At 41.6% G+C, this 12,671-nt stretch overlaps 1 protein-coding gene across 3 annotated transcripts in view; it reads left to right on the top strand.

Annotated features, from left to right (window-relative positions):
• The first annotated feature begins 5,376 nt into the window (after positions 1–5,376).
• Positions 5,377–12,671, top strand: part of fbxl16 (F-box and leucine-rich repeat protein 16) — a 32,650-nt gene continuing 25,355 nt past the window's right edge. For 2 of the 3 annotated variants that reach the window (XR_005641988.1, XM_039826202.1), the window contains exon 1: positions 5,379–5,862. The gene's annotated coding sequence lies outside the window, so the exon portion shown is untranslated. Of the gene's footprint in view, positions 5,863–12,671 lie in introns of all 3 variants that reach the window. The other variant, XM_039826204.1, reaches the window with a different exon arrangement.

Here is a 12,671-nt window from a genome sequence, read left to right as displayed (position 1 = left end):
CTGTGACCGTTGAGTTCAGGGCACCTAACCCTAACCCTAACCAAAACCATTGCCTAATCCTAGTTGGGGGCTTAAAACGTTGGGGGCTTAAAACACCGATAAACGCAAGACACTGCGCCATTGATGTGTGAATGTGTGTGACTGTGTATCTGATGGGCACCTTGTATAGCAGCCTCGGCAACTGTGCATGAATGTGAGCACTACATATTTACAGTCCAGTCATTATTTTGCTGTCCGGCCCAAAACTTTGTTCACTCTTTTGGCCACAGCAGGCAGCTGTTTTCAGGGGAAAAGCTCTGTTAAAGCCAATGTTCTCTACCTGCTTAGCAGCAAACAGCAGACAGACACAGTTAGAGACTAACTGGTGAACACAGTGGAGCATTTAGCAGCTAAAGACACAGATATTTCTTAAAGGAGCTGGTGGAGACCAAAAACAGAGAAAGAGAGAGTATTGGACTGACATTTATCAGGTGGACACAAAATACTTCTGCACCATGACGTGCACATACAAGCATAAATATACTGACAGGACGGACATTGTTGTTGCAACAACAAGGTGGTACTAAGTGTTTATGTGTGGTAGAGTGACAGATTATTATAATTACTACACACAAGCACACGCACGCACACACGCACACGCACACACACACACACACACACACACACACACACACACACACAAGATGGGTACTTGTCATGCTATATTGTACAAAGTAGAAGCTGCAAAGGAGTGGAACCCCCTTCCCCCTCTATCCATTACAGGGAGTGTTCCTCTTTCTACACGAGGAATCCCTGCATTATTAATGCCATTTGTGTGCTATTGTGGGTATTTGTGTTTTTTTTGTTTGTGCTGCGTGTTGTTTGTGTGCACACTGTCAAAGCTAAATGCATTATATATATAATATGTGTGTGTGTTGTACATTATCGTGCAACGTCCTGTGTGTTGTGCTTGCATGCGTGCTGTCCATGGATGCTTTGTGTGTGTCTGTGGGTGTATCTCTTTGTGCCAAAGGGGGTGGGAGGCTGAACAGGCGGGTAGGATTCTATAAATAGAAAGCTCTCCAGCTCCCTTTCTCTTTGGACTCAGAGAGAGAGAGAGAGAGAGAGAGAGAGAGAGAGAGAGAGACACACACACACACAAAGAGAGAAATGGAGAGAAAGTCAGAGGCGGCTGCGCTATGCTCGCCTGGAAGATTCAGAACAAACAGAGGAGAGGCAGTGAGTCATACCCTCACTTTCTTATGGAGGTGATGCCCATAACAGGGCAAACCCCCGGAAGGAGGTTTATGGCAGTGATTCTCCAACGAGACCCTTTAAAAGGATTCAATGTCTATTTGTGAGCTCACAGCACAGGTTATGGCCTCAGAGTGGGCATCTGTTGTGAGCAGGTCACTTTATGGTTTATAGTTAATTTATTCTTTTATTTAGATAGATAGATAGCTAGATAGATTGATATATAGATAAATAGATAGATAGATAGATAGATAGATAGATAGATAGACATATATATAGACAGACGGATAAATAGACAGATAGATAAATAGATAGATAGATAGATATACAGATAGATAGATAGATAGATAGATAGATATACAGATAGATAGATAGCTAGATATATAGATAGATAGATAGATAGACAGACAGATATATAGACAGACAGACAGATAAATAGACAGATAGATAGATATAGATAGATAGATAAATAGATAGATATACAGATATACAGATAGATAGATAGATAGATAGATAGATAGATAGATAGATAGATAGTCTGTATTGTCCACTGGGGAAATTTGTTTTCACAGTCTGTACAGGGCCTCACAAATATACATACATACACAAACAGTAAACATAGGCACATTCACCCCAATTTAATCATTTGTTTTGTGTGTATGTGTGTGTGTATATATATATATATATATATATATATATATATATATATATATATATATATATATCATTAATCACAATTATCGCAAATTTGAACTTGTAAGCATCCCTTTGAACTGCAGACATATTTAGCAGTAACCAACAACTGTTACAAAGTAATGTCTGCTACAAAATCACAACAAGCTTACCTGTAATTTGCATAGTAACATCAACTCAAATGAATAAAACAATAAGTACACCTATTTTAGAAATAGAATGCGGAACATGTGTACATTCAAATGTTGTTTCAGTCGTGCAACAGAAAACTCAGATTGGACAGATAGTCTAGCTAGCTGTCTGGATTTACCCTGCAGAGATCTGAGGAGCAGTTAACCATAGTCCTCATAAATCCACCGGAGTTCAGAACGCCAACACAAAGAAAGAGGAAGGGGACGGACATCTGGTCGAAAAGAGGGACATCTGGCAGAATGTCCAGCAGCATTGGAGCAATCCCTGAAGTGGAACGTCGTGGATATAGACTAAAGAAATGTGTAAGAAGTGTCCCAAGTCCCTCTAATAAACAAAGACAAAAACAATTAAAGAAAGATAAAAACATTGAATTGAATAAGTTGGTTAAATTGCATAAGTACACCCTAAAATACCCTTACAAAACATAAAGTATAAACAAAATACCTTTAAATAAAACATCTATACATACAAAATATCTCTCTCCCCACAGAAATATCTTCAAACCCTGAACCTTCTTGCACTGTTCTGCCCGCTGTAACACCAATGGGTGGCCTCATGCTACTGAATAATGATTTTTTCATCAAAGTTTAATTTTTCACAGGCCATATATGAGATATATTGTTTCCCTGAGAAAGATGGAGGTGAAAGATGGATCATCATTCTTCTATGTCATAGCAATATGTCTGTTTCCGTTTTCAAAAAACAACTAAATTGCACTTTATCTCTTGGACGGATAAGTCTGAGCAAGGCGGGGTGCATCAACCCTGTATCATATAACTTTATAACTAGACAGCGATTGTTCCCATCAAAACCAGAAGAAAAACTCACCAGATTGGTGGACGGAAATGTAACGCATTTCGTGTTCATTTTTTATGTGCAAAATAGACATCTTAATCACATGATTTCATTCTACATTTCGTGGTAAATTTGATCACATCAAGATTATTAAAGTCACACAAGGATACTATGGCTTTGTGCTTCTGTATTATCCATGCTTTTCTTCCCCATGATCATTGAGGATTTGACTCATTGTTATTTCTTGGTGGGTCCTAAACTTCAGTTATTTGATTCAGAATGTATCCTACATTATGCTTATTTACTTTAAAGGACCCATGACATGCTGCTTTTTGGATGCTTTTATATAGGCTTTAGGGGTCCCCTAATACTGTATCTGAAGTCTCTTTTATATAGACCTTAGTGGTCCCCTAATACTGTATCTGAAGTCTCTTTCCCGAAATTCAGCCTTGGTGAAGAATTACAGCCACTAGAGCCAGTCCCATAATGAGCTTTCCTTAGGATGTGCCATTTCTGTGTCTGTAGCTACTGAGGAGGAGAGAGGGGAGGGCAAGGTGGAGGGTGGGGGTGTGGCCTTGACCAACTGCCACTTTGCTCGCTTGAAAGCCATGATGTCTCTTTCTCATGGGCAGGCCAAATTCTCGGGGTGGGCAAAGCAGAGAAAGGGGAGGTAATTTTGCTCCTTATGACCTCATAAGGAGAAGATTCCAGATCGGCCCATCTGAGCTTTCATTTTCTCAAAGGCAGAGCAGGATACCCAGGGCTCGGTTTACACCTATCACCATTTCTAGCCACTGGGGGACCATAGGCAGGCTGGGGGAACGCATATTAATGTTAAAAAAACTCATAAAGTGACATTTTCATGCCATGGGACCTTTAAACCACATGTATCAAACTCAATCCCTGGGGGCCAAATCCAGCTCCTCACAAATTTTGTTTGGGCCCGCATTTACCAATTTAGCTCTAAATAGCTTTTCAGCTATACTATTTATCATATCAGACTTTTGGAACTTTCACATGGATATAAGCATCGGCCTCAAAAGTCTTGCAGTCAGGCTGCAATAGGTAGTGTTTGTCCCAGATAAAAACAGATATTTCGAACGATATTCATTATCATAATGACTATTGAACAAAACATGGTTTAAAAAGTCTCATGACTGACAGCTAAATGCTAAGCTGACCGTTTCCATCCTTCAAGTTTGTATTTATTTCATGATAGCCCATTGTATTTTGATTCTGTTTTTCATTGTTCTTGCTGTTCCATATTTTATATATTTTATATAATCAACCTAAAGCCACACTCAGGGCACCTGGGTAGCTCACCTGGTTGAGCGTGCGCCCCATGTGCAAAGGCTCGGTCCTTGCTGCAGCGGCGGTGGGTTAAATTCCAACCTGCAGTCCTCTGCTGCATGTCATTTCCCCTCTCTCTCCCCACTTCCTATCTATAACGGTCCTGTCTAGTAAAGGCCTAAAATGCCTCCCCAAAAAATTATCTATAAAACAAAGAAAGCCACACTCTTACCCACACTGTACTTTCAACCCCTAATAAGAGACTCTGTGCAGACTGGAAATAATTCCAAAGTCATGCCTCCTATCTGTTGTACATCTGAACTTCAGTTTGGTTAAAATGCGAGAGCTCCAGTGATATGGAATGCTTTATCATCAGATTTACAGATACACTTGTACAATTTGAGAAAGCTGGTAAAGATTGTTTTTTGTCTGTGCAATGTTATCCCTAAGGGATGTCCATGTAACTCCTAATATAATTTTACCTTTCATATTTATTCTGTCTGTTTAATATTGTATTCTTTCTATTTTAATTGGAGTATGCATTGGAGTGCCCAGAGTAAGCTTTTTTGCATCTCTCCATCACATAATTTATTACGTGTGTATATAGACACTACCGGTCAAAAGTTTGGGGTCACTTAGAAATTTCCATTCCACTCCATTACAGACAGAATACCAGCTGAGATCGGTTGCATTGTTTGTTTTTTTAAATCAGGGCAGCAGTTTTCAGATTACATTATGTGCTTACATAATTGCAAAAGGGGTTCTCGACTGTTGTAGAAAGAAGATAATGCAATATCTACATTGCCCATTATCAGCAACCATTCATCCAATGTTCCAAAGGCACATTCTGTTTACTAATCTGATATCATTTCAAAAGGCTAACTGAGAAAACATTGGAGAAGCCAATAAATATACACATATATATATATATATATATATATATATATATATCTTATTAACTAAACTAAAAACTAAACTAAACTGGCCCCACAAAGCTGTCGGGACCCCACAAGTAGACCCCACGAATATAGGTAAACAAGAACACACACACACACACACACAGCAGGTAAAGCAGGTAGCCTAACCGTGTGATTTACGGTCTGAGTGTGTCTGGCTGCAGAACAATCACAAGCTGCTGCTCTGCTCCGGTTACATAAGCAGCAGACAGAGCGGCTCTGTGCACCGCGCTGCTCCAGCTGCCCTGTCCTATCTCTTTAAATGAGACAGAGCTGCTCTGCTCCGCTCGGCGTGTGCGCGTGTGCGTGTGTGGAGGAGACGTTACGAGAAAGAGAGGGCCACTCTGTTGTGGAGGAGGACTAGGGCGATCGAAAACACAACAGAGAGGATCTTTTGCTTCGATTTTGAGTGCTTTTCTTTTTTTTTTGTTGCAGAGGAGGCTCTGCATCGCTTTCTCTCTTCCTTTTGACTCGTTCTGATTTTGGACCCGGGGCGCTCCTCTTGTATATATGGGCTCGGCAGGCGCATCTATCGCCTCCCGATAGGACATAACGGGCAGGGCTGCCTTCTAATCATTATTTATTTCGCTCGCTCTCTCTCTCTCTCTCTCTGCGCGCCGCAACGTTGGGAGAAACGCGATCGAGAGGAAGCGATAACGGTGCTGATCATGGATTAATGCCCGAGTGAATTTCCATCTGAGAGGTAAGAGATGCTGCGATAAAAAAAATAAATAAAAAAAAGGCCGGGCGAGGAGGCTGCGTCCATGGGTGCAGAAGGCAGGATGTGTGTATGTGTGTGTGTGTGTGTAGCATGCCTGTGCCTGTGATGGATGATGGGCTGTTAAGCGTTATGGCAGCAGCATCCACACTGCGGTCCTCTCCGCTCGGACGAGGCGGAGGAGAGCGCGCAGAGACCGGGGGAGGGGGAGGGTGGGGGAAGTGGGGGGGCGATAGGCGCTGGGTGCTCCAGCTCTTTGTGTGCACGGTGGGGCCTTTTGGGAGCCGGAGCTGATCAGCCGCATCGAGCTGCGTATTATTAACAAACACAGTGACGTCATCGTCTCTCCCGTGACGCAACCTCTTCCGTTGTCGTTTGTGCGGCGGTGTGATTTCTCTCGTTTCAGTTCATTTCTCTGAACCAGGTGTTCCTCTGTCAGCTGTTTTCAGTGTCTGTGTAGGCTACTCCACGGCATGTGAAAGATTACATGAAGGCTAATGATCCTGTACTCCATGACATGTGAAGGATTATAGTTAATGATCTTGACTTAACTACTTAAGTGAAATCACCCCCCCCACCCACCCACCCACACACACCCCTTTTCCCTAAGTAGCTTCAAGGCTGGAGAAATCATCTTAGTATTTTTTGTTACTTTTGGGATTTCATGTGGATGTGAACAGTGTTTGGCTGCAAAGCACAAGTTTGTAATGGCTGACTGACCCACTGGTGGTGGTCGTGGGGTGGGGGTGAGGGGTGTATGTGTGTGTGTGTGTGTGTGTGGGGGTGCTACACTTCCCATACTGCAACTCAGTAATGTTTATTGTTACATCGTGCTCTGTAAATGCCAACATCTTTCAAACTCCATCCCTGTCTGTGTGTGTGCTTGTAACTCAGGCTTTCTGCAATTAATGTAAAGTCCCCAAAACCCAAATTGAGATTACATGTCATTTAGACTTTTTAGAGATAACCCTGATGACATCAATATAGAGCTGCAAAGATTAATCGATTTAGTCGTCAACTATTAAATCAATCGGCAACTAGATTAGTTTGGTTTTGGTTAGTTCAGATTAATCGGTTTGAGTCATTTTCTATGTAAAACTAAAGTTGAACTTCTATGATGTCAGCTTGTTAAATGTGAATATGTTCTGGTTTCTTCTCTCCTCTGTGACAGTAAACTGAATATCTTTGAGTTGTGGACAAAACTAGACATTTGAGGACGTCGTCTTGGAACTTTGTGAAACACTTATTGACATTTTTCACCATTTTATAGACCAAACAACTAATCCATTTATCTAGATAAGATAATCGACAGATTAATCAACAATGAAAATAATCGCTAGTTGCAGACCTACATCAATAGGACATCATCAGGGTTCTTTTCTCAGACTTGACAACGCTCCTCCAACACGGTGGTCCATTCAAGATGGCGACCGATGTAGGTGAACTCCAAAACTAAGTTGTACTAATGCCGACCTTACACCAAACAACTTCATGCGGTTCCATTGTCGCAGAATATCGATTTTGACAATGTTTTTAAAGTGGAAGGCTGTGGTGGAGGTTCACTGTTGAAGGTACTTTTCACAGTCTCTGCTAATCTGCTAATTTATGACTCAATTTAAGTTTGGTCCATTTCATTTAAATGTTCTATTAATGTGAAGGGACTATGTGACGGCACAAAGGAAAGACTTTTTTTATTTCTAAAGGAAACACACAAAAATAGAGATCTCAATAGGGTGTGTGGGGGGAGGGTATCTTTTCTCATGTCACATATCACGCAACTCTTAAAGAGAGTTAGTGGTGATTTATTGGAGTCTTGAGCCTTCAGTGGAGGGACGCTGGATTATTTTGAAATAATAATAAAGGTGGACAGTCTTCATTTTCCCACGCTGTCTTTAAAGCTGACAAATTACTGGATGCTGTTCTCATCGGTGTTTGGGGTTTTAAGCCCCCAACGTCGTCTTCCAGGCAGCGCTGCATGGAAGGCACTAGGGTTAGGCAAGGGTTAGGGGTAAGGTAGGGTTAAGGTTAGGGTTAGGTGCCTTGACCAAATGGTTTTAAACCTACCTGTTTTTTGTTGTTGTTTATTAACCTTTTGGGAGATTGAATCCTGTTTCCACAAACTACATAACTCTAGCAGAACTCTTCAGACGAGGATAGATTTATGGTTGATGGCATCAGAGAGTTTGCCATTTATTTCAGATGTTTCTCAACTCTTGTGCTCCATTGTCTAGCCCCAAAATGATTACTCTTCGGGTGAGAGGTTCTAAAGATACGAGAAGATCTAGAAGATACAATAATTAAAGATTCGGTCCAGTCAATCGCAAAAGATATTTTCAATTGAAAATAAGTGGGTCCAACCCTAAAATGGGAATTCTTCAAATGTAAAGTAATGGATGTACCAATTCAAATATTGTTAAGGATTAAAATAACTTCATTTTAAGGAAAAACAGCTAATGAGCAAACTGAAGTCTTTCATTTGTGGAGACAATTTATCTTACAATTGATCAGATAAAAGCACTTAAAGGCATCAGTGAAGAACTTGATCAAATGGATGTCAGTTTGGCTAAAGATGCCTTTGTGAGGTCGGTGGTTAAGTTGTTAATAGAAGGGGTTTATTGGGGTTAGGGTTAGGGTTGTTTATTTGTTGTTTTTGGCTCAGAAAAAAGAAATACAAAGGAAATAATAATACATTCAGTAATTATAGCTTACTGTAATAACATTAGCTCTGGCCCTTCTAATATTGCCAATTATGTTATTTCTTTTTATACAGCAGCAACTTATAAAGGTCAGAGTTTATTCAGTCAAAATGTTACATTTTTATGGAAGATTAAACTTGTCGATTTATGAAATTACTGAAGCTGTAAATCAAAAAGGAAATCAATATGAAGTGATGGACTAACAGCATTTCATTTTTGTCGTTAGAGATCTACATTTTTAAATATTGACAAAATTGGATCCCAAGTATATGCTAAATGTATAAAGAGGTCTCACACTCAATCACAAATGGTCATTCGAGCTGGCGTAGTTGCTGTGGAAGATGTTTCCAGACTAGTTCATCAGAGAGGATATGGTGCTACATGCCCTAAAGGGCAACCCTACATGGTTTGAGGACTATAAAGTAGATCTCCCTAGCCGTAGTCTATATCCACGACGTTCCACTTCCGGGACTGCTCCGTTGCCGCCGGAAATTCCGCCGGATGCCACTCTTTTCGGCCGGATGCAGGGGCACCGTGGCTCTGTCCGGTGCTTAGCCTTGTGATTGGTCTAAAGAAATGCCAATTAACCAGAGCACTTTTTCTCCCATCCCGGAATGCTGGTTGGACTAGCCAGACCCTCCTCCGTGGCGCTGTGGAGGAAGGTCTGACAATGCGAGACTACCCTAGCCATAACCTCCACCTCTATCACATAGGAGACCTCCTTAACCTGCACAGCTGACTTGTAGTGGTCTGCCAGCTTCAAAGCCACATGTATGACATAGCTTAACATTAAGCCACAATGTTAACAGCTGTAGCTACCTTGCCCAACAGGCCTTAATTGAGGTAGAAGAGCAATGGCTCCAACCCCCGCTGCTGTCACCGATGATGTAGCTGCTGAGTCATTAGCTCATATGGGCTCCATGGAAGAAATGACAGCTGAATTGCACATGTTGGGACATCTAGTTATCAAAGAGCAGTAAATAGTGACTCCAGTATATCATGAGCCACCACCAGGTCCTCAAGCACCCTCCCTGATACACAGGGGAAGGCCAAATGCCACTCCAAGCATTTCAATAGGCAATACCAATTCAAAAAGAGTGATTAATTGATTACTGCAGTGAGATCAGTGATTATGGTTACCCCCCTGGCCATGAGACCTCAGAGGATTTTCAGAGGACCCATTCTGGATAAACGGATGTACATTGCTAGGATTGAGCCTTACACCCTCCCCTTCTGCTATCTCCGCTGTCTATTTTGCAAGTGCAGCATTGCTGCATCCGGGGCTTAGTGCCGCACAGGACGGTAGTGATTGGTTTAAAGAAAGAAAAGGAAAAATAAGTCTCTGCATCTGTGCTCTGCTGTTGCTACCTCTGTACAGTCCGTTGCAGCCGGAGTCTGACAGCAAGTAAGAGTATATAGCAGACTTTATACCGTGACAAATCACCAGTAAACCAAATATTACACAACCAGACATGTTTCAGCAGGAATGTGAACCGAAATTGGGTAGATTGAAATTGAAATGGGTGTCCTTGCAACCAAGATTATAGTTTATAGCTCTGACGTTAGCATGTAGCTACATGCAGTTAGCAGTGGACTTTGCATATTCTCCCTGTGTTTACGTGGCTTTCCTCTGTAGGCACCGGCTTCCTCCAACCTCCCCTAAACATTTATGTTTGGTTACTGCTCCTGTCAGTGCCCAACCAAAAGGCACAGGCAAAAAGACTGGAGTTGGGTGCTCCTATGTTGACCTGAAGGCTTAGTTAAATGCAGATTATCTTTCTACGAATAGAAATCTCGATAAAGGCCTCTAAACCAAATACTACACAACCGGCCATGTTCCAGCTGGAATGTGATCAGACATTGGGGAGTAATTAACAACATCTACAACCAATATTACATGTTTTCCTGATGTTAGCATGTAGCTATGTAGCAGGGTATGTAATGGAAACACTGCAGTATCTTTGCTGCCTAGAGCAGATGATAGAAAACCGGCTTGGTATGACATCATACGAGGCCAAGAAACTGGAGCGTTTAGAACAGTGGGAGATCTGAGGTTTTGTCTCACAGGAATTTACAAAAAAATAGGTTTACCTCATTGTAATCTTTGGCCGCGTTTATTGGGAACATCCAACATTGTAAGATTATAGCTATGACAGAAGATATGGAAAAGCATAATAGGTCTCCTTTAAGTTTGAAGTTGTTCTCTTCATTGCTGATTCATACACCAACTCAAATACTCCCTACTCAGACACCATGGCCTCCCTTACCATGTTATGAAAATCCCCACCAACTGGCATTACAGTGGGCCTTCCTGGAGGAGGTACAGCTCTCAACAGTCCCCATGTCTGAAGATCTGTAGAGAAACGTGGAACAATTATGGCAAATGGATTCACTACCATGCAAGAAGGTCGCATACCGTTCCAAAGAGAACCAGGAGGCGATAGAGTTATTGGAGGCAGGACAGTTGTGTGGATCTTGAATGTATTCAGCAGTATGCCACGCCCCTCCTGCATGTCAATGACATGCCCCAAATACACACTTTAAAGAAGGCTGTCATAGCCATCCTCAACAGCAAAAAAAAAGGGCCAAACCAGATTCCCTGATTGTGTTAACCTGGCTCCAATCAGAATCATGCAGATTTAAGGTATTTGTCTGTACCAGTGTCTCCTATTCAAGAGCTAACAAGCCCTTCATCCTGCTGGTATATAGGGTCAGCAAATACCCCAGCTGAAAACAGAGAGACGTAATGTCTTACCAGGGTTAATGTTAGGGATGTGACAGTTGAAGCTAGAGTGATTGTTCATCTCTCATAATGCTTAATCCTTACTAATATCACTTCAGATTATCATGATGTATATTGCTTTGCTGACACAGATAAGCCCTATGGGGAAGACAGTGTCTCAGTCTGTCATGAGTGATCAATTATATAGCATCAGACAGATTGATTCCCCTGTGTGGCTCTCGTTGGTCTGCTCCTTACTGTATTAGCCACACTGTGGCTTCACTCTTACATAGGGCTGCACAATTAATCACAATTTTATCAAAATTAAAATATGGACTAATGCAATAACCAAATCGCCAGGGGGGCATAATATGTTTCTATACCAATACCATTCTGAAGTAAGTATTGTAGTGCTGCATATATGTTTTGGCCTACAAATTGTTTTCTACAGACTAAAGTAAAAATCTGTTTGCTACAAATACAATAAAAATGATCATTCCCCCAATATCTTGAATATCTCAATTGTAATATCTGTCAAAATGATGCAATTAGATATTTTCCACATATCTGGCATCCCTAATGTCACACCGTGTCAGACAGCAGCGATCCAAACAACTTGGTAGTCTTCTCCCAGCTCCCAATCTGTGGCATTGGTCTTACTATGACACCTTGTTTGTAGGACTTTCCTAGGTTTCACATCTCCTAAAACAAATATTTAAGTAGGCTTTTTTTTAATGAACTGACCACATATTGACATTCTAAAATGTTAATTGCTCACCTGAAATAATCTCAAAATGTAATTTGGTGACACAATAGCTGAAACATTTTTGGCTTATGTTTTTCTCTCTGGTTACTGGTTGATGTGAAATGCATGCAGGGATATGAGAACACAACTACAGACAAGGACGCAGACTTAGAAAGGCCTTGTGTTTAAATGCACACTGCAAGCGCCCCTAGTTGTTGTGTTCAGAGCTTGACATTAGCTCCCGCCAAATGCAGGTAGAATTCCGCATTGGCGTGTAACCCAGTCGTTCTTACTAGCCCCCTTGGTGGGTGGCTATATTTAGGGCTGTAACGGTATGTGTAATCTGATGTGAAACCAAAGTTCATAAGCGAGATCGCTCCGGAAACTTTTGGCTGTCAGCTCTTAGCAACATGTGCTGAGGTTAGCACAACAAGCTAATTAGCTTCAGTAACACTATGATGAGCGCAAATGAGACGCCGGAGCTGGAAGACCTGCCTGCCATCTGCATATCAACCTTGGCCAAATCTGCTTTCCACCATGTCAAAAACATCTCCATACTCCGCACATCACTCCCAGAGTCTTTGGTGGAGACCCTTATCCATGCCTTCATCATCCCCCATCTGGATTACTG

The sequence above is a fragment of the Perca fluviatilis genome, chromosome 15 (assembly GCF_010015445.1).
Source record: "Perca fluviatilis chromosome 15, GENO_Pfluv_1.0, whole genome shotgun sequence".
NCBI classification, from domain to species: Eukaryota; Metazoa; Chordata; class Actinopteri; order Perciformes; family Percidae; genus Perca; species Perca fluviatilis.
The sequence above is the reverse complement of the archived record's forward strand: the minus strand, read 5'-3'. Positions and strand labels throughout refer to the sequence as shown.